This window comes from Camelus ferus, chromosome 35 (genome assembly GCF_009834535.1).
Source record: "Camelus ferus isolate YT-003-E chromosome 35, BCGSAC_Cfer_1.0, whole genome shotgun sequence".
Taxonomy (NCBI): domain Eukaryota; kingdom Metazoa; phylum Chordata; class Mammalia; order Artiodactyla; family Camelidae; genus Camelus; species Camelus ferus.
The window spans coordinates 26,164,318-26,183,923 of record NC_045730.1 but is presented as its reverse complement, the minus strand read 5'-3'; the positions used below and the strand labels follow the sequence as shown (position 1 = coordinate 26,183,923).

At 46.8% G+C, this 19,606-nt stretch overlaps 1 long non-coding RNA gene across 1 annotated transcript; it reads right to left on the bottom strand.

Moving 5' to 3' along the window:
- Positions 1–2,056: 2,056 nt before the first annotated feature.
- On the bottom strand, positions 2,057–13,222 carry LOC116661452. Its single transcript, XR_004317310.1, has 4 exons — positions 12,871–13,222; positions 7,165–7,338; positions 6,801–7,009; positions 2,057–2,661 (listed from the first exon to the last, which is right to left on the bottom strand). It is a non-coding gene; the product is annotated as an uncharacterized LOC116661452 (long non-coding RNA).
- Between the last annotated feature and the right edge of the window lie 6,384 nt (positions 13,223–19,606).

Sequence of the window (19,606 nt, the reverse complement as noted above, 5' to 3'; positions counted from 1 at the left end):
GAGGCTGCTGAGTGCTGTGGACTGAGTGCTTGTGCCCCTCCACGTCTGTATGTTGATGCCCTGACCCCCCACATGGCATTTGGAGATCGAGCATTTTGGGGGTAATCGGGGTAATTGGGTCATGAGGGTAAAGTACTCATGGTGGGATCAGTGCCCTTGTAAGAAAAGACGCGAGAAAGCTTGCTCTCTCTCCAAGCACACAAAGGGGGGAGCGGTCACGTGGGCACAAGGCGAGGTGGTGGCCACCTACAAGCCCAGAGAAGGCATCTCAGACAAACCCTCTGCGCCGGCAGCTTCATCCCGGACGTCTCAGTCTCCGGAACTGTGGAAATAAATTCCCATTGTTTAAGCCGCTGAGTCGCTGGGATCTTGTTGCAGCAGCCCGAGCGGACTACGACCCTGTGGGAATTCAGTAGGAAGTGCTCAACGGTGCTTGACAGCAGCCATCACATAGGAAAAGTAACACCGAGCGTATTAAAAGGGAAAAAGATTAACGCAGAATGGCTTTGTTTGTCTCAGAAGAGACTTTGAAAAGAGATGATACTGAAGTTTGAGCTTGCAAGATGAGCAGGACAGTGCCAGGCAGGGAGGAGCCGAGGTGAAATGCGAGCAGAGACCGTGAGCCCAGCCACAGTTACAGAGAAGATGCCCGGGACGTGTGGCAGGAAGCGCCCGGGGCCACGGAGCTAGCCCGCGCAGCGTGGACTTTACTCGGCAGCATGCAGTAGGAAGTGCCGGCGCCTTTTTAAACGAGAGCGTGACGTGGTTAGATTTATATTTTTGAAAGCTAACGGCCTAACCACAGTGGCAAGGATATATAAAAAAATGAAAGGGAATCTGTACGCCGGGGGACATGTAAGAAGCCTAGCGCATTGGTCGAAGCACAGGGGGAGGACAGGCTGAACTCGGGCACTGCAGAAGAAACCCACCCGAAGCGATTTTAAATCACGTAGGAGGCAAAGTCAAGAGGACTTGGGAGGCACAGGTGAGGGGAGAGGAACGAAGGGGGTCCAAGCCTGTCCCTGAGAGCTCTAACCTGAGGGAAAGGTTGAGGAGTTGGGGAGATGAGTCTTATCTTGAATATGATTTGTTTAATATATTAGATTAGCGAAGAATTATATGGGAGGACTAGCGTGGAGGAGGCTAAACAGAACTGTCCACAGTGCTTGAACAGTGGTGCCATTATGCTTGCAGGAACCATCCTCACCTGTCAGTGTGTCTGCAAGGTAATTTTCTACCTGGTTAGATCAGCATATGGGAAACACGTGTTTCTTTTCCCGTGGAAAGGGAACACTTCCGCCATGAACACATAACAAGTCGTAGTACTTCATTCTGAATCCCTGAAATTGGCTTTTCAATGGACAACTCAGACTGCATTTCATGCACTGTTCACCAATAATTTATAATATGCATAAATAGCTTTCTCTGTTAGATTTATATCCATGCATTTGCATTAAGACCCACTTAGTCTGATGCCTCAGAGTCTAGCTGAAAATATGCCAGAAGTTGGGCTTTTAAGTTTTCAAGCTTTGGGAGGATTAATTCATCCACCAGAAGCACAATAATTCCATATGTCTGAGTTTAGATGTATTTGCTACTTCTGAAAGAAACAATGATGACACTATGCTGACTTTCAAAATGAGTCAAAAAAAAAAGGAAAAGCATAATTCAAAGCCAAATTGGGATTCATTTGCACATACTTGGGACTTAAAAGATTTTTGTCATCATTTGACTGGAGCCCTGTTGGCGACGATTTATGAGTCATTTCTAGAGAGCTCTTTTCAGAATGCTCAGCTTTAAACTGCACCAAAGCCCTGTTTTGCGTTCCCTGGTCATGTAACCAACTGACTGCCTTTTTATAATTGTGTCTGTGAAGCCCTGTCAGCAGGACAACTGCAAAGCCATCTTTAAATCTAGTAAAAACACGAAGCCCAACATGAGATTTAGAACTTGCACTCCCAACTCAGGAGAGTCAATTGTAAAGGAAGACAGATTAGAATGAAATTAGCAAATGTTATCTGGACATAAAACTGTTCATGCTTTGGACTGGGAGGCACCGTGTCTCTACATTTTTACTAGTATTCTGAAATACCAAACAGCTCTAGTGACAAGTCTACAAAGAGTTTTACATGTCTCATGACCAAAAAAATGAGCTTTACTGTTATATCAGATTTATTGCTATTTTCCACTCACTCAGCGACGGGTCTCCGTCTTGAAAGGTCGTATTGTACTGTCTGTGGTGCTTCTCCAGCAAATCAGAAACGTTCACTGAGTTCCTAGGGATGCTGAAATGTTCTTGATAAAATGAAAGTAGTATATTTTTATGACAAGTGTATAAACACTTGTTATGTTTTAAGAACAGTAGACTGTATCACACAAAGTCAAAAGGGGAGGGGCACTCTGGCCAAAACAGAGCTTCACAGAATATGTGCGTCAGTCTTCATACACGGAGGTGAGCATCCAGGCCATGACACCAACAGCGCTGTTTCAGCAATTCTAATTGTCCTCTTTAAACTTCTAAAAAGATACTTCTTCATCTCGTATCACTCTGACTTCCGGAGGCTAGAACGGCTAGCATCACGTCATGTGACGTCAGTGCACTGTGAAGCTGCGAAGCGTGCCCCGAAGTTCTCTGACTTTCCTCTCACTGAGAGGGTTTACCTTGAAGTAAAATGAACATTGAAATTATAAATTTAAGCTGACTTCAATTATCATAACAGAAAGAAATTGGAAATCCATTACATGAAAATAATCAAATATCCTAAATGCATGAAAACTAGAAATGAAAATGAAAGAACAACATATCTATGAATATGTCAGAAAGACTCACCATATGTGAAGAGCTTATTTTCTACAGTTACAATAATCCATTGGGTTTACACTTAAAAAGTTGCTGCAAATGGTTTGGACACAGCAACAGCAGATCTTTATCTTTTTGAGGAATGTCTCAGAAAAATATCAGAAACAGTCAAGTTCCTGGCAAGACTGTGCTGTGGCTCCCATGTTCTCATGGAAGAATAGGCAGCAAAATGTTTTGGAGTGACGACACGGAAGTTTACTCCAAGACACACCCTAAATTTCTTGAGTGAATTTCTCTATCATGTGAGCTGCGGTCCCAGCTAGACCACTAGCGACAGCACAGGAGACCTCATGTGACATTTCTCATTTTTAATTTTCTTAGTAGATCAGAAAGTTACGACCCCCTCTTCCCAAACTGGATCTATCTCTTGCCTAATTTACAAAGTAAGAAATGCAGTATCTCAGAAAAAAGTTTGTGGGACGCAGCTAAGGACACGCCTAGAGGAAGATCTGGAGCAACAAGTTATTATATTAGAAAGAAAAGCCTCAAAGCAATAATTAAAGTTTCTATTTTAAGAATCTAGAAAAGAAGCATAAAATATGTCAAAGTAAGCAAGAGTTAAAAAAAAAAAAAAACACACAACACCAGAATGTAGCATAAATTAATGAAATAGAAAAAAAAGAAAAATAATTTTAAAATGATACCAAGTTCTGGTTCTTTGAAAATATGAATAAAAATGGTGAACTTTAGCCAGACTGTTCAAGGAAAAAAGAAGATACAAATTACAACATCAAAAATGAGAGGTAATGTCACTATAGACACTGAAGACACAAGACCAAAAAGAGAATTAGAACAACCCCACTCCCAGAAATCAGACAACTAAATGGATAGGTTAAGATGGATTAGACAAAATGGGTAAGTTCCTTCAAAGTTATAAACTACCAAAATTACTTAAGAAAATCAGATTATCTGAATAGATGTATTATATAAATTGGAATTGTAGTTAAAAGTTTTCTCACTTAAAAAAAAACCCAAAAACATTTTAAAAAAACTCTCACTAGATGGTGTCACTGGTAAACTGTACAAAATATTTAAGAAAGAAATAATACAAATTCTACACAGTTATTTCCAGAAATCAGACAAGAAAATGAAAGCTTCCAACCTATTCATGATGTCAGCATTATTCTAATACCAAGACCTGCCAAAGACATCATGAGAAAACTTGAGAAAAATATTCGCGAACACAGATGCAGAAATCTTCAGTGAAACATTAGGAAAGCAAATTTAGCAACATTTAACAAAAATTACACATCGTGACTCAGCTGGGTTTATATTGGGAATCCAAGATTGGTCTAACATTTAAAAACCAACATAACTGAATATACTAGCAGACTAAAGAAGGAAAATTAACCCATTGATGGAGAAAAAGCACTTTGCAAAATTTATACCCATTCATGACAAACACTTTCAGTAAGCCAAGAACTGGGGAGAAAAACCTTAACATCATCAAGGGCTTCGACAAAATCCTACAATTAACGTCAGAAAATCAAGAACATGACAAAGATGTCAGCGCTCCCATTCTGATTCCACATCGTACTGGGAGTCCTAACCAGTGTAAAACTGCAACAGAAACAAACAAAAGACCCACAGATTTCAAAAAGGAAACAAGACACAGGTGGAAAGCCCCAAAGAATCTGCAAGAAAGTCCCTAGAGCTCATAACTGAAATTGCTAACATAATTGACTTTGCCAGCAAAGTCATGGGATATGTACAAAAATCAACTGTATTATTATATGCTAGCAATAAACAATTATTATATAAACAGATTTTTAACAGTATCATCTTAAATAGTACCAAAACTATGAACTACTCAGCTAGGTATAAATCTAAGAAACATTGTACACACAGCAGAGATTGAAACATTCATCTTATTGAAGAAGATGATGACAATGACGATGATGAAGGTGTCAACAACAGGACAGCAAATACTCGGACAGTGCACACTAGACACCGAGCATGTACAGAGCAGCCCCCGGAATTCTCACGGCAGCACTGTGAGGCAAAGATGAGCACATCTCCACCTTCCACGCGAGCACCCAGAGCCACACTGGAGCCTGTGCCGTGCGTGATGTGCATCGTGGTCAACGGCAGGTAAGGAACATGGCCAAGATTTGAGCACCAGCAGCCTGGCTGGGTCTGCACTTAGGCAATGAGCTGTGCTGCCTTTGTCAAATCGCTGTTTATCCTCTTAACCTTGCCCTCTGGCAGCAAGTAGCACATTCATTACACTCTCCTTGTTTAAATCCAATGAATACATTTTGTTTTCAGCCAGAATACTGACTGATACAAAACGTTAACATGAATGACTCTTAAAAAGCAAGTAGCCAAAGAACACTTGCAGCATGATATCATCTCTACAAATTTCAAAGCATGAAATTGGATAATATATTGTTTAGAAACATCTGGATAAAATTATAAAGAAAAGCCTGGCAAGGTTTTAAAAAAAATATCGCTGCAAGGAGGTGCTAACATCACGATGGGGGTGGGGCAGAGGAATGGAATCAGGGGTTTCGGTGACTTTAATGTCAGTGGCCCATCCCTCGAATCGCATGGATGGGTTTATAGGTTATACTTTCATGATACTTCATAATATATTACTTTATATGGGCAATGTATTTCACACTACACAATAAACATAGAAAAGTGCCCACGTCCCGCATGAGGTACAATTTTTAAGTTAACTATGTGAGGAGTTAGGTAAAGATGACAAGTTTATTGATTTAATACTGACTATTGACCTCTAGGCGCTGGGCGTGGTTCCAAGCACTGGGACGCAGCTTTCTGGGGTGGACCCCATACCACACGCAGTGTGAAAAATAAACTAAGGTAAGGGGACAGAATCTCTACTGAAAATCATAGATTTTGAGGACAGTTGAATAAGCAATTATTAATTTTTAAAAAGGAGTAAATGGGAGAGAAGAAAATGAAGTCTACAGGTAAGTAAAAGCTTTAGTATTTGTGTCTTGGTTTATAACCCAACCAGTCATCGTACTTCCAATCTACACACATTTTCCAGCCGTTTCAGTCACCGGCAAATCACTAGCAAGTAATATACAAGTTGAGGTGTAGCAGGTTGACCTGACACAAAAATCAGAATGAGTCTGAGTTACCACCAAAGGGGCAGGGATGACTCATCTGACAGTTGTCTCTTGATGGTTCTTGTACACTGGGCCCTGCGCTAAATACATGGAATAAAATGACCAGCAAAAATGGCTGTCTCTGACCTTGAGCAGCTTACCCTCCAAGGACGGAGGACTGATAACCAAGGGTGAAGACAGTTTGGGGGAAGGAGCATAGGTCTGTAAGTGCAGCTCGGGGGGGCGGAGGAGGAGGCTTCATGAACCCACACCCGTCTGGACTCAGCAGCCAACCCTGCGCGCCTGGCCTGTGAGGCCTTTCCTTTCTTCCAACCGCAGGTGGAAGCGATGGCAGAGCTCTGGGAGCATAGGTGACAGTCTCACCCTGGTGCATGGCGGGGACCAGCCTGGAAGGCGCCCTGTGGAGGCGGTGACTGTCCCCGAGGTTCTGCAGCCCCCGAGGCCGGGCAGCGTCGGGGTGGCGGTACAGCTGACAGATGCGGAGACACTCGGCAGGGAGATCTGGCAGAACTCAGGGATGGATTTGTACTCTTCACCAATCAGAACCAAGTAACCAGTGGAAGAAGGACCTTTCTTCAGAGCCCAACATAACCAATATCTTATTAACACAACAGAGAGGGAGCCAAGATGACCTGACAAAGAAACGAAAGAAGGAAGGGAGGGAGGGAGGCAGGGAGAAAAGGAAAGAAAAAGAAAGAGAAAAAAGAAGTCAGGAGAGGATGAAGCGATAATTCGCATGGGAGCGCTGGGCAGCCTTCCAAGTCTTGCTGAGACAGAGCTTCCAGACCATGTAACCCGGTGACAGCGAACCAGCACCTCCCATCAGACGGCTAACCGCTCACCAGCATCTATGCGATGTCCTGTCGGGCGTGTCTCCATTCCACCACGCCGCAAATACAACCAGAGACGGAAATGACTCCACCTGGGGGGTCGCCGAAAACCCACAGCAAACTTCTCCCATCCTGACTCGTAGACTCAATCCGATAGCTGCTTCCTCGCGAGTGAAAGGGCATTTCCCTCCGACTGAATGGCAGGATTAGCACTCTAAGCGCTGGAAAAACAAGAGTTCCCACTTAAAGCACTAGATAATATAAATCTGACTCATTAGCGGACCAAGCAGACATACTAAGCAAAAGCACACGAAGCCCTGATTTTTGTTCATATCTTATTCCCAGCACGGGCAAGCACATAAGCTCTAGCACTAACCTAACAGTTTCACCCAGAGGCTGACAGCACATCTTGCTGTGTCAGAAGTACACAGCCGACGTGGCCGGCGGACCGTCAAACCTCAGGCAAGGCTGTGATGGGGCTCCGCAGAATGGAGCAGCGCCCCAGGAACGCACTCCACAGAGGCCAGCGCCAGTGCAAATCTGTAGAAAGCTGCAGGAAACAGAAGTCCAAAGTTATTATTTATTGGGGTTGGGTATCTTGGGGATTAGAGATAAAAGATTTATGCCTCTAGGCTGTCAAGCTTAAATGAACTGAAGGAATGAGTAACTTTTAAAATATCAGAAAACAGATTGTGCTCTTCTAACACTTAGATAAAGTTATTTGTGGAAAGGGTGCTGGCTTCTCTGCTTCATACAAACCTTGGAGTGAGGGTTTATTAATAACTGAGTCGTTCTCTGAGAAATATGAGAACTTAGCTTCTTTTCAATTGAGAATTATTCAAAAATGTCGCTAATCCTACCACACTACAACCAAACTGGGGTTGAAGCTGGAACTCACATCTTTGGAAACAATTCTTATCTTGACACAAATGGGTGAGGAGTTTATGTCTGCAGCTTTTGAGCAGCAGAAGTTTGAATGTGAACCCCATTATAATTAAATGATGTTTCTGCGTGATATCTAATCAATATTTCGAAAGCCAATGCTAATTTAAATTTTTATCAAAGTCAAGCAAGCTGTGAAACACTTTCCACTGCAACCATAAAAAGAGTCTACAGACCTGGAATTCTCTACGCTCTGGCCAGCTCAGGCAACGGACATCCTTTTTGTGTTTTGCGGGATAGTTTGTCTCACGTCTGTGTCTTTAAGGTAATGTTTGTCCTGTCTCTGACAAGGGTTTTCATTCCCGAGGACTGAAAACCTGTCTTCTGTCTTCTCAGGGTTATTTTCTCCAGCACATAGTGAATAATCCATATGTAGTTAATTAAGGATTATATAAAGTGTAACCTTATAGTAAATTTTGGTTTAATTGCTTTATTTAAAATTTTTTTTTCTTCAGAACGTTAATGAATAAACACGATTTGCCTGCGTTTAGAGGAGAAGGAGAAAACCACGTAAAGCCAGCAGAGCAAATCTGATGAGCTCAATCCTCCTGCTGGGGAAATGCTCAGTGGGAGCGAGCAGGAAATGTGAATTACGGACTACTTTCAAAATACACAGTATTAGCTCTTCCAATTACACGCTGTGTTCTAAATCAAGTAACAAAGTAGCCCCAACTTCCCATTTTCAAGGGAGATGGACAGGATGTTCTTATGAACTGTCACAACCAGAGAGCTCCACAGGCTTGAAAGCTGTCTCCCTTATTATGTTAAATATTAACCAGCATTGCTGTTGCTCCTTTGCAAGTGTGGAATTCTCTAGTCAGTTGATTTTCGGTATTTCATGTATGTTCTCCAAGCCAGACATACTCTGCAGACAGGCGGGGCCACATCTCCCTCGTCACCAAAATGGCTAGGAAACTGGGGCAGGACATGGTCTCCTTAGTATTTCTCTCCAAGTTGACTTGTAGCCATCACAAGGTGTGGGGCAAGGATACGTAGGAATATAATGCAGTCAACAGACTCAAGACACATGGCTTAGCCGGTCAGCCTTTAAGCAGCCCTGAGAGCTTGGAGCTGACAGCACATGACCCCCGGCTTTGCTGGTTACAGCAAAATGGACACGGGACGGGTGACCATGAGGACCAAGTCTGCTGCTCAGAACAAGCCTGGAAAATAAAGGTGATACATGAAGTATAAACAGATAAACACAGGTTGTCGTTAGGGTTTTCCTTGGCCAAAAAATTTAATCTCAGTTCTAGTCAGAGAGTTAATGAACATCGTGTCAGCCATCACGAGGAAGGCTGAAACCAGCCACCACGGCCAAGGGGAAAGGGTTAAGGGCAGGCAGCGGACGCCGGCGGGGCGCGAGCGGCCTAATTCGCTGCCGTCAGCAGGCGTTTCTGGAGCACGTGAGAACGGGCTGCCGACACGTCGGCCGGTCATCAATACACATTAGACTCGATGCAGTAAAGCCGCTCTTCCCGGAAGGGATGCTCCCCACTTCCCAGCCTGCCCCAAACTCGCCCGGGAAGGCATGAGTGGGCTCCGACCTCGCGATCACGCCCTTCCCCTCGACGGCCCCCCAGCCCCTTCCACCCACAGCGCGGTTTTCAGACGGCAGCAGGAGGAATCCCTGTGCTGATACAACTGTTCTGTGTCCTGACGCTGGTGCTGGATGCACAAAGCTCCACATGTGATAAAACTGCATAGAGCTGCACCGACACCCACGGTGGGACCAAGGAAAACTCAGGAAACCCGACCAGCCCCAAGGGCTGCATTAATGTCAGTCTCCTGGTTGAGAAACTGTGTTAGAGCTTCTTAGATTATTCTCATTGGAGGAAATTGTAAAAACTCATAGGGTCTCTAATTTCTTAGAACTGCATGTGAGTTTACAATGATATCCAAAATAGGTTTAATTTAAAAAAGCATCAGGAGAACATTTTGGGATTCTTATAATTTAGCATCATTTCAATCCAGAGGTGCATCTCCTGGGGGCACCAGAAGTACGTCAGGCCTCAGGCTCTGCCAAGGCCCAGGGTGCCTGTGATTCTCGGGAGGAAGGCCGCGTCACATCCATAGGCACGCGGCCCCGAGCCCCGAGGCTCCGGGCCAGCACGAATGGTGTGACTTACTGGACTCCTGCCCGAGAAGCCCCTCGTGCCCCCACAGACACAGGTCACGTCTATCAGTTCCCATCTCCGAGAGGTCTCAAATATTCACTTTCTTTCCCCACTGCTGAGACCATCTTTTCACTTAATTTAGTTCCAACGTCTCAATCCTGACCCTCAAAATTCTCTAGACGTGGAGGAAGACGCCCCGCTTCGCTCTGATCCTCCTGTTTCCCTCCCTGTCGGGGTAAACCCCAGCCCAGCCCAGGTCCAGGGAACATTCTCTACATCGCAAAGCAGCTGCAGCATGGCAGGGTACCTCAGTGGTTAGAGTGAGCACTTAGCATGCACGAGGTCCCACACTTAAATAACTCTCTAAATAAATAAACCTAATCACCTCCCCCTCCCTGCAAAAAATGCAGCTGCAGCAGATTTTAACATTTCCCCTGTGATCTTCGGTTCTCAAACCCAGACCAGGCTCTGGAGTGTCACATCCTCCGTTAGGGCAGGATCTGAAACAATCTTCAGTGGATTTGGGATTCCAGCTTGGTTCCCTGAAGCTGAACCTAAAATGTCAGCCCATCTCTTTGTCCCTCTTCGAGTCAGAAGATCTACAGTAAACACCTAAACAGGTAAAACGTAATTCCAGATGGTGACAGGTGTCTGAAGACAAGACAGACATTGTGCATGCATGCACACGGGTGACACTGCCCCGGGCACGAGTGCCCGAGGTGAGGCCTGTCGGCGGGTCCAACATTTGTCTGTTGAACTGAGACATGTTTGCAGAGCCTGAATAAGACATGGGTGCTGACTGGAAATGCAGACTCTGGGGCCCTGCCCCAGACCTGCTGCATCAGACTCTGCATTTTAATCAGACCCCTCAAGCCATTCCAGGGCAAGAAGCAGGTTGCCAAGTAGTGGTTCCATCTGACGGTGGCTGTGTCCTCCACAGAATGCGACCATGACTGGCCATCATCGGCAGGTTCTGTCCATCAGCTCTGCCCCTCGGCTGAAGCTGTGCCCCGCCCACCCCCCGCCAGATTAGGCGCCCTGGAAGCTTCTCCCACAGTGTCCTGCACAAGCTCAACTCATTGCCTGTCGTGAGTAATTCCGTCCCCACTGCCTCAGAGCCCTGTGAGACAGGGACCGCCTTTCCTCCAGCACAGAGCCTGCCACGTTGCAGGCTTTGATAAACAGACAATTAAAATGATACTTGATCATTTAGTGAATTTAAATGATGACATTTTAGTCAAAAAATACAGAGCAGGGTCATGGAGCACTATGAGCAGAATAACTTCAAGTTGGCTAGTCCTCGCTGGCTGCTGACAGAACGATTGCTTTGTCAGTCCATTCGGTCCATTCACGGCCGACAGCTGTACCCAGGAAAGCTGACTCTGATGTAATATGTGCTTAATAAGTATTTACTAAAAATATTTTAAATCTTTTTTCTTTGGTACACACTTGGAAACGCGTTTAGTGTGGGTGGGGCTGTGTGGGTGGACTGGAGTCCAGCGCTCTGTGCTGTCCTAGCCTCAAACGGATGGGCGCACACGTGGACCCGCAGGAAGGAAGGGCGGGAGGACGCACCACAAGTTTTCTGCTCACAGACGTCCCACCTCCTCCGGCGTGTCTCCGAGAAGACCCTCCGTCCAACAAGCCCCCGTCCAGCTGCATTTTCCCAAGATCTCCCTCTGTGACGAGCGTGGTAAGGGCTCCTCTTTTTCCTTCTTGTTTTCTTTCAGCCGCAGCATCGGCTAAGTCCCCCCAGAACAGTGCTCTGAATTGTGCGCTAATGTGTGCTACTGCTTTTCATCAGGGTATTGATTCTGATTTTAACTTTCACCGAAAGGAAGGTAGACGCTGTTGACTGTGAGCCTGGGTCCCCTGCGGATCCCAGTGATGTTTTAACGGCTGTTTTGCCGTGAGGTAATCTTCCTGCTTCCCTCCTCGGGGACACAAACTCTCCACGACTCTCGGAGACGCGCTCCCTCACGGGGGACTTGCTTCCCCTCACTACCCTTGTCCTGTCACCATGCTTCCACTCTGCCGCTCAGCACCCTAACTCTGGGTGCCAAGGTGAATAAACAGCACTTCAGAACACCCAACAGCTCCACCTTCACAACCACACAGCCCCCAGGTTCGAGCAACGCTGTGCCCCAGACATAGCATCTCACTTTGCCTTTCTTTCTTTAATCTCCTCAAGGTCTTTGGCAGTCCAGTCTGGAAAAGAGAAAGCTCTTTACCCAAAAGACATTGCGTCATCCTAAACTGCCCTCTCTGACGGTCTCCGGCAACAGCAGGAGCAGAGGTGGCGGGGGTGGGGGGGGGCTCCCGCTCCAGCTGCTGGGAGCAGTCTCGGCTGGGAGGAGGCTTTCTAATACCCCCACGGGCACTGGGAATGCTGGAGCTGTCGGTATTCCTGGAGCCGCTCCCCAGCAGGCCGAACACCCAACTGCCCGGGCTTTTCCTGGACAATCTTCCTCGTTGTTTCTGTTTAGCAGAATCCTTTCTGCAGGGGCTGGGGTTTATATATATGTAAGTATGTGTGTATATATATATATGTATATTTTACTGAAGGACAGTCAGTTACAATGTGTCAATGTCTGGTGTCCAGCATCATGTCCCAGTCATGCCCACACATACATGTATTTGTTTTCATATTCTTTGTCATTAAAGGTTATTACAAGATATTGAATAGAGTTCCCTGTGCTGTACATAAGAAATTTGGATTTTTATCTATTTCTATGCATAGTGGTTAATCTTTGCAGCTTGCTTCTTTGAATTACCTCTCTCCCGCCCCAGGCAGCCTCATGCCCCAAATCTGGGAACCCAAGGAAAACCCTGCTATGTGAACCTTTTTTTGGTTTTGTTTTTTGGTTTTCTTCTTTTTTTTTGAGGGGGCTAATTGGTTTATTTATTTAGTTAGTTAGTTAGCTAGTTTAACGGAGGTGCTGGGGATCCAACCCACGACCTCGTGCGTGCTAAGCACGCGCTCCACCGCTGAGCCGTACCTCCCACCGCGTGAACTTTCTTACTTGGATTCATAGGACTTTGAGCTCCTTCCGTCGTGTGCAGGGCACTCGTTCAGCCACCGTCGCCCCACTTCCCAGGAGACCCTCATCGCAAGCACACACAGGGCTTTGGGGGAGCTTCCGGGGGCGCGGGGGGCGGGGCGGGGCGGGGCGGGGGAGGGGCTGTCTCCTGCTCTCCCCTGAGCCGCAGACGGGATGCGGGGCGCTCCTGGTGCTGCGCTGGCGGGGGGGGCCTGGCCAGGCCCCGGGAGCCGCGCGCTTGGTCCGCGGAGCTCAGCCTTGCGTCTTCATCCTGCAACGAGAGCGTGTTTGAGGACGGGCAGCCTTCGGAGTCTGCGCGCGGCCTCATCCCTCAGCTGCGTTCCCTCCCGCGCCTGCGCCGACCAGCGCCTCAACGGGGAGCCTCGGGCGAACGCGGGCGCCCGGAGGGGGCGCTGTCCGGCCTGAGAGCCGGGCGCTGGGTGCTCGCCAGCGGAACGTGCCCGGCCGGCCACAGACGAGACTCCCGTCTGTGCCTCGGGGCCAGCGAAGGGGCAGAAGCCCCGGCGCCTCGCCCGGGTGTCACGCCGCCCGCCGGCTCCGCCAGCCTGGGGCTACTTCCCGTCTGTGCCAGCTCTCGGACGGGAGGCGGCACCCGTCCCCCTCCGCGCAGGCAGAGAGGAACGAGAGGAGGTTCTGCCGGAGGCAAACGCCACCCCAGTTCAGGGCTTCGGGGAAGGGAGGAGGCTGAGCCGAGTCGCTGCCGTTCCCGCGCTGCGCACCCGCCGCGCGCTCCGCCGCGCTGGCCACGTGCCACGCCGCGCGCCCCCCGGTCCCTTCCCAGACTTGATGTGACGATGTCATCTAATCCTCAAAGAAAACACTCCCCTCTTGTGTCTCCGGGCAAAGATGATTCTTGGCTCCGTTTTTACAGACGAGGAAACTGAGGCAACTTAAGGCCGCACAGCGGCCGTGACAGAGCAGACGCCTGGCCCCAGGTCTGCTTTAGTCTGAAAGTCTGTGCGGTTCCTCGCTCAGCAGGGCGCTCTTCCAACAACATGCAAAGTAATGTCAAAAAACCGAGGTTACTTTTCACCGAGCTGTCCAGTCAGCTGAAGACTAAAACCTCGAGGGTGACATAATCCAAAGAAGAGCTGGTTGTTAGGGTCACGGGCAGGCACGTGCCCAGTAACTACCTTTTCAGTATCAGACACAAAAATCAAAGAAGGAAAAAAAATTACCTAAGTGCCGCTTGTTGGCTGCCCTGGGCAGTGTTGGTGTGTCCATGGTACCTGGGAGGGGCCGAGGACACAGCCTCAGACGTGCCAGCAAAACCACACCATCAACAGGACATCAGCTCAACAACCTGACTGAGAACAGGAGCATTTCTAGTTCTGCAGATACTTGTGACATCTGGACACATGGTTTTAAAACCTTTAACTGAAGAGGACAAAAGCTATTCATTTAATTAACCAAATATTTAACGAGATTCCACTTCACATCAGGACCATGGTTGACCTTGAGAATAACAGAGATTAAAGACAAACCTTACACCCCGAGGGGATTTATAACTTAGAAAAGACTTAACAGCAAATTTGCCTTAAACGGTCTTTAACACATGTGCTCCAGCTGGGTCTGGGTTTGTCGCAGGCACTTTGAACCTTGGCAGATAGAGGTCGTGTCATGGAAAGGCTGTCCAGTTAGGGTTTTGGACCCTGACCGCAGTCCTTACTAGACTGCAGCCACTGTTCCAGCCAAATCACAGGATTTATTCTACCTTCTCTGCCCACTGTACCGCCACCGGGCTGTTAACCAGACTTCAGCTTGACAGGTTTAAAATCCCACCTCATTTCTTGCTCACCCTAAGCTCAAGCAACTAATGAGCAGGCAAATGACCAGAAGACGGGAAAGAGGATAAAAGCAAGTGACTGGGACGGTAACAAAGACTGTGACAGCTGAGAACTGCCCGCCACTTGTTGGCTTCTCAGGGAGCCTCTTGCATAAATACAGGTGGCTTAATTTTTTAACAAGATTTCTTTTTCAGGGCCCTCAGCCACCAGGAGAGGAAGAGAAAGGTAAAACATGATCATTTATTAAAATGGTTTCGGGCATTCAAAATCAGAAGAAAGGATAGAGCAGAAAGAAAACTCTGGCCACTTTCTCAGAAGACAACAGAGAGTGAAGGCTCACGTCAGGTCTGTTCCCTGCCGTAAGCACCACTGGTGGTGGGCACCAGCTCTCTGAGCGTCTGTCCTTCACCCTGTCAATTGGTCACCCACATTCTGAAGCTGAAATTCTGCATAAAGCAGTGCTCCCCAAATCGACACCACCTCTGCGGGGTGGCTCTTTAAGAACGGAATGTTAGAAATCCAGCTCTGGCAAGAAGCTAGAGATCTATTTATTTCTCATATCCCACCCCAACTTTATCAAGCCCAAACTTGCATACATTCCTTTTTCATGAGGAAGCCCAGCTTCCGAGACACAGAGCACCTCAACTCAGTGCACTGGTCCCTCGGTGTCCACACCGCCCACTGCATCTGCCAAGGATGCTGGTGCATCTCCCGAGGATGATAAAACTGATGGAGCTCCTTGGAGATGCAGCCTTGTTCTCATCAGAGTTCCACTTGGGAGGCACGTGGCGCACACAGCATCATACCCCTGCCCCCTTCACTTTTGTTTTGCTGGAAAGAAGCAACACCACCCTCACACTCGCCACAGGAAGTCTTCCAAGGAAACGTGGAGCCTGTCCGGTCACTTCACAAAGGCCACATCCACAACTGGCCGCTCAAGGACGAGCAGTGCAGGAAAGAGCATGGCACTAGGCAGCCGCAGGTTATGTCACTACCACTGGTGACCTTATAACCTTACATAAGTCACACAGGCATCTTCACATTCCGAGGTCAAACTTGGGATGTGAAAATCAATTGTAAACAGTGAACACGTTGGGGAGAGTAGATTAAGCAAAAGCTGCACTTTTCTGTCACATCCCACCAGCAGGCACAAAAAGGGTATGTGGAAACAAGCTCAGGGTCCAGCCCTGAGAACCCTGCCTTCCCCGAGCTAGCTGTGCAGTGGCTCCAGAATGGACCCTGACTGGGGAAAAGGAGAGTGTGCTTTTCAATCAGAGCAGTTTGTCAAAGGCACTCCAACCGTCATTTGGATCTGGAGCAGCTTACAAAGGCCTTTTCTCTAATGGGCTGCAGTCACAGCGTTCTTCAGTGACTCTGGGCTTGGAACCAGGTCTTCCAGCCCTGATTCTAGGCTCCTTATCAGTTCATCAGTATCTAAAAACAGTGTAGGAATCTGAAATAGATTATAAAACAGGACGGGGTCCACGAGAATTTAGGGCTGTGGTTTTGAGTAGACCGAGCAGACTGTAAACGGCTGAAAGGACTTTCCACTACTAGGAAGTCAACATCTGTTTTGTTTTTTTCAGTGATTATAGTATTTTTTTAAGTGATTAAATTGATAGTATTTAATAGTCCTGGAATTAGACCCAAATTCTGATTTCACCTCTGCTTGCTTGCTTGCTTGCTTTCTTTCTTTCTTTCTTCTTTCTTTCTTTCTTTCTTTCTTTCTTTCTTTCTTTCTTTTCTTTCTTTTCTTTCTTTCTTTCTTTCTACAATTTCATTGTGGAATTGTTCCTGTACAGTAAACTACACATATTTCAGGTGTACAGTTGGATGAATTTGATAGACATATACACCCATGGAACCACTACCACAATCAAGACAGCTAACATTTCCATCACTCCTCAAGAGGGGCAAACACCACATTTTACACAGAGATAAATGGAAGACCGAACGGGAGGACTTTCTCAGGTTCACGAAGAAGTCCAATGTCACAGCTGGAATTCAGCTATCCTGATGCCCATGCTGCGTCCGTCCTGGGCACACGTGCACGCTTCTGCAGGCACGTGGATCAGACACCTGGTTCTCTCCGACCAGGGAGGGTCACCTTGCTGGCTCACCTTGAGGATATTGCTTCCTTACCAGTCACAGATGAGTGCACTGGCCTGCAGTGTCATTCAGGCCACCAAGGAGGGTGATGGAGAGCTTCGGGTGGAGTTTTCTCAGAAGGACATAAGACAGAGACACAGGATAAGAGGCAGCACTCCCTACTGTCTTGGATGTCGTTGGGTGTGGACGTGATGCCTGGAACTGCTGCAGCCAGGTTGCAGCCCTGAGGAGCCAGCCTTAGGATAAAGTCATTAGGAAATAAATAAAGAAACCTTGCATTATTTAAGTTTAGAGCCTTGTCTAAGGAACGTAATGCATTTATATTATTTTAAACCAATTTGACTTGTAGTGCCAGGCATGGATGGTGCTCAAGTAATGTACAGAAAAGTAAAATGTCTGGATGGACGGCTGGATGGTGGACAGATGGATGGACATGTGGACAGATGGGAGGATATGTGGATTAATATACTTATATAACCATTGCCACCTGTTGTTTAATCTTCATGACAATCCAGAGTGGAAACTGTCATTACGTGCATGTCACACAACAGGAGACTTAGCCTCACAGAAGTCGGAGGAGGTGCCCAAGGTCAGACAGTCACGGAGCGGCAAAACAGATTCGAGCCCACCCGGTGTGACCCAAAGGCCAAGGGCTCCCCTGCTCCCTGATACCACTGCTTGGAGACGTGGGGGATGTCTGAACAGTAACCAATTGTTTCCATTCCGAAGTCTAACGGTACCGGCAGTTACCTCCTGACAGAAGCAAGGGTGACTAACCAGGGAACAGCTTCTAACTCTCTGCACAGGATTAGAACCGAGTTCTCCGTTTATTGATCAGCTGCCCAACAGTTCAGCAGGAGAGGGAGCGAGGACAACCTGTCTGTCGTCTAATTCAGAACACTTCTGATTGGAGAGACACACTGTTAATCGTTAGCTGTCACGACAGGCATGGACCTGGACGGTCCGGGGTTGAACAGGAGAGACGGTCAACCTGGAGAAGGCCAAGGAGAGCCCCCGGCTCCGCTCTGTCCTAGAAGCGTCGTCATGAAGAAAGCACAGCTCGTGACGAGCACGCCTCACCCTTTTCCCCGGGAGCGGAGTCATGCTGCTTCTGTCCTCTTTCATATTCTATTGAATCATTAGTCATTTCTTCTGAAATTGACAGCAAAAAACCCAGAGTTTCAGGGATTTGGGGGTGCCTTGGGGACCGGCAGCAAAGAGTGCCCGACCTCAAGCTGGATGAGCAGTCATAGGGTGCTTGTCACTTCACCGACTGGCAGACACCGAGGCCCAGCGTAGGAGAGGGAAACTGTGCCACGAGAAACTGAGATAAAGAAGACAACAAAATAGAGAGAAAACACAAAAGAGCTGGCCCTGAAAGAGTGCTGGTATCCAGGGGCGCGTGCTACTTGCCCTGTTTCACCATAACCCTGGGATGCTTTTAATTACTTGGCTCTGTTACAGACATCACCCGACTATTCTGTCGGAGGGTCAGGGATAACAGCGGGGCCTGCCCTTTCCTTGTGCTTAAAGGGACACCACCCCACACACGTTCAGGGACACCCAACCTGGAACGGCTGTCAGGAGCGACAGGCGTTTTTCCTGGCCGGTCTTTCCCCAGAAAAGCCTCTCCCGGAGACTGTGCCCGTGAGAAGAAGTCGGCACCATCAGACGCTGTCTAATAACCCAGAGTAAGATTTTGTCTGAAGCTCAGCAAATGCCTAGTCCATCCCATATTTAGTGCTCACACTGAGACATGTCCCAGACAGTGGGATTAGAGGACAGAAAAAGAAAAACCAGTGAATACAACGCCGATGATAAAAAAATTGAATTTTGGATAAAAATAAGACATGATTTTTTCTTTTGCCTTTTGTCCTCCCAGTTCAGGACATGCGCCCAGTTTCTTAAATGACGTTAATTACACTCTACCCATTAACCCATTAAGTTAAAACATTCATTTAATAAGCTCCAATCAGATTTAATCTGAGAATTTATTATACACTAGAGCTAATTAAAAGGATGCTTGAATAGAAAAGTCCAGACTGTTTCTACATGAGAATAAAAAATGCCCTGTCCCCAGGAGGGTTAAAAAGAATGATCATTTTCATATTTGTTACTTTTTATTTAAATTTTATATTTTGCTTGTCTCCTTAACTTTAAATCTTTCAGATTGCATAACCCCAATTAAGAAAAATAAAAAGCAAATTGAGAGCCAGTATTCACAGAGGAATGCTGTTGGCTAGGGCCCCAGATATTTTTTTTGTCTCTCCAGTGAATTGCTTGTAAAATTTCCAGGAAGTTTGGGAAAACTTTGCATTGACATCACTCGGCAAACTTGGAAAAGCTTTACTGGGGGAGAAGCGGAGACCAAGCCAGCCGTCTGGGGTATTGATGCTGTGATGTTTGTAGACTCACTTAAGGCTGATGAATTTTGCAGAAATCTTTCTCTCCTTCCTGCCTACATTTCCAGTCTCTTTACTGAGGAATAACTTAATAATTTAACCCTGTTTGGTTGTATCTTTCCTCCAGGTTTTCTCCCTTCTGAGTTTCCTTGTTTATCTTTGTCAAAATAAATACTTCTGGGTGATCATATGGAAAAGCAAAGAAACTAAGTTGTAGGTTTATTTCACTTTAAAGCATAAGAGTATATTATCAGACAATATAACTGATAAATTTATACCGGAACATACTATGAATTACTCTTTGGATTTAAAATTATTAGGTTTGGGGGTCTGTCTCTTTTAATTAAAAAAAGAAGTCATTTCAAATCACCCTTTTAACTGGATGGGTTTTTTTTCTCT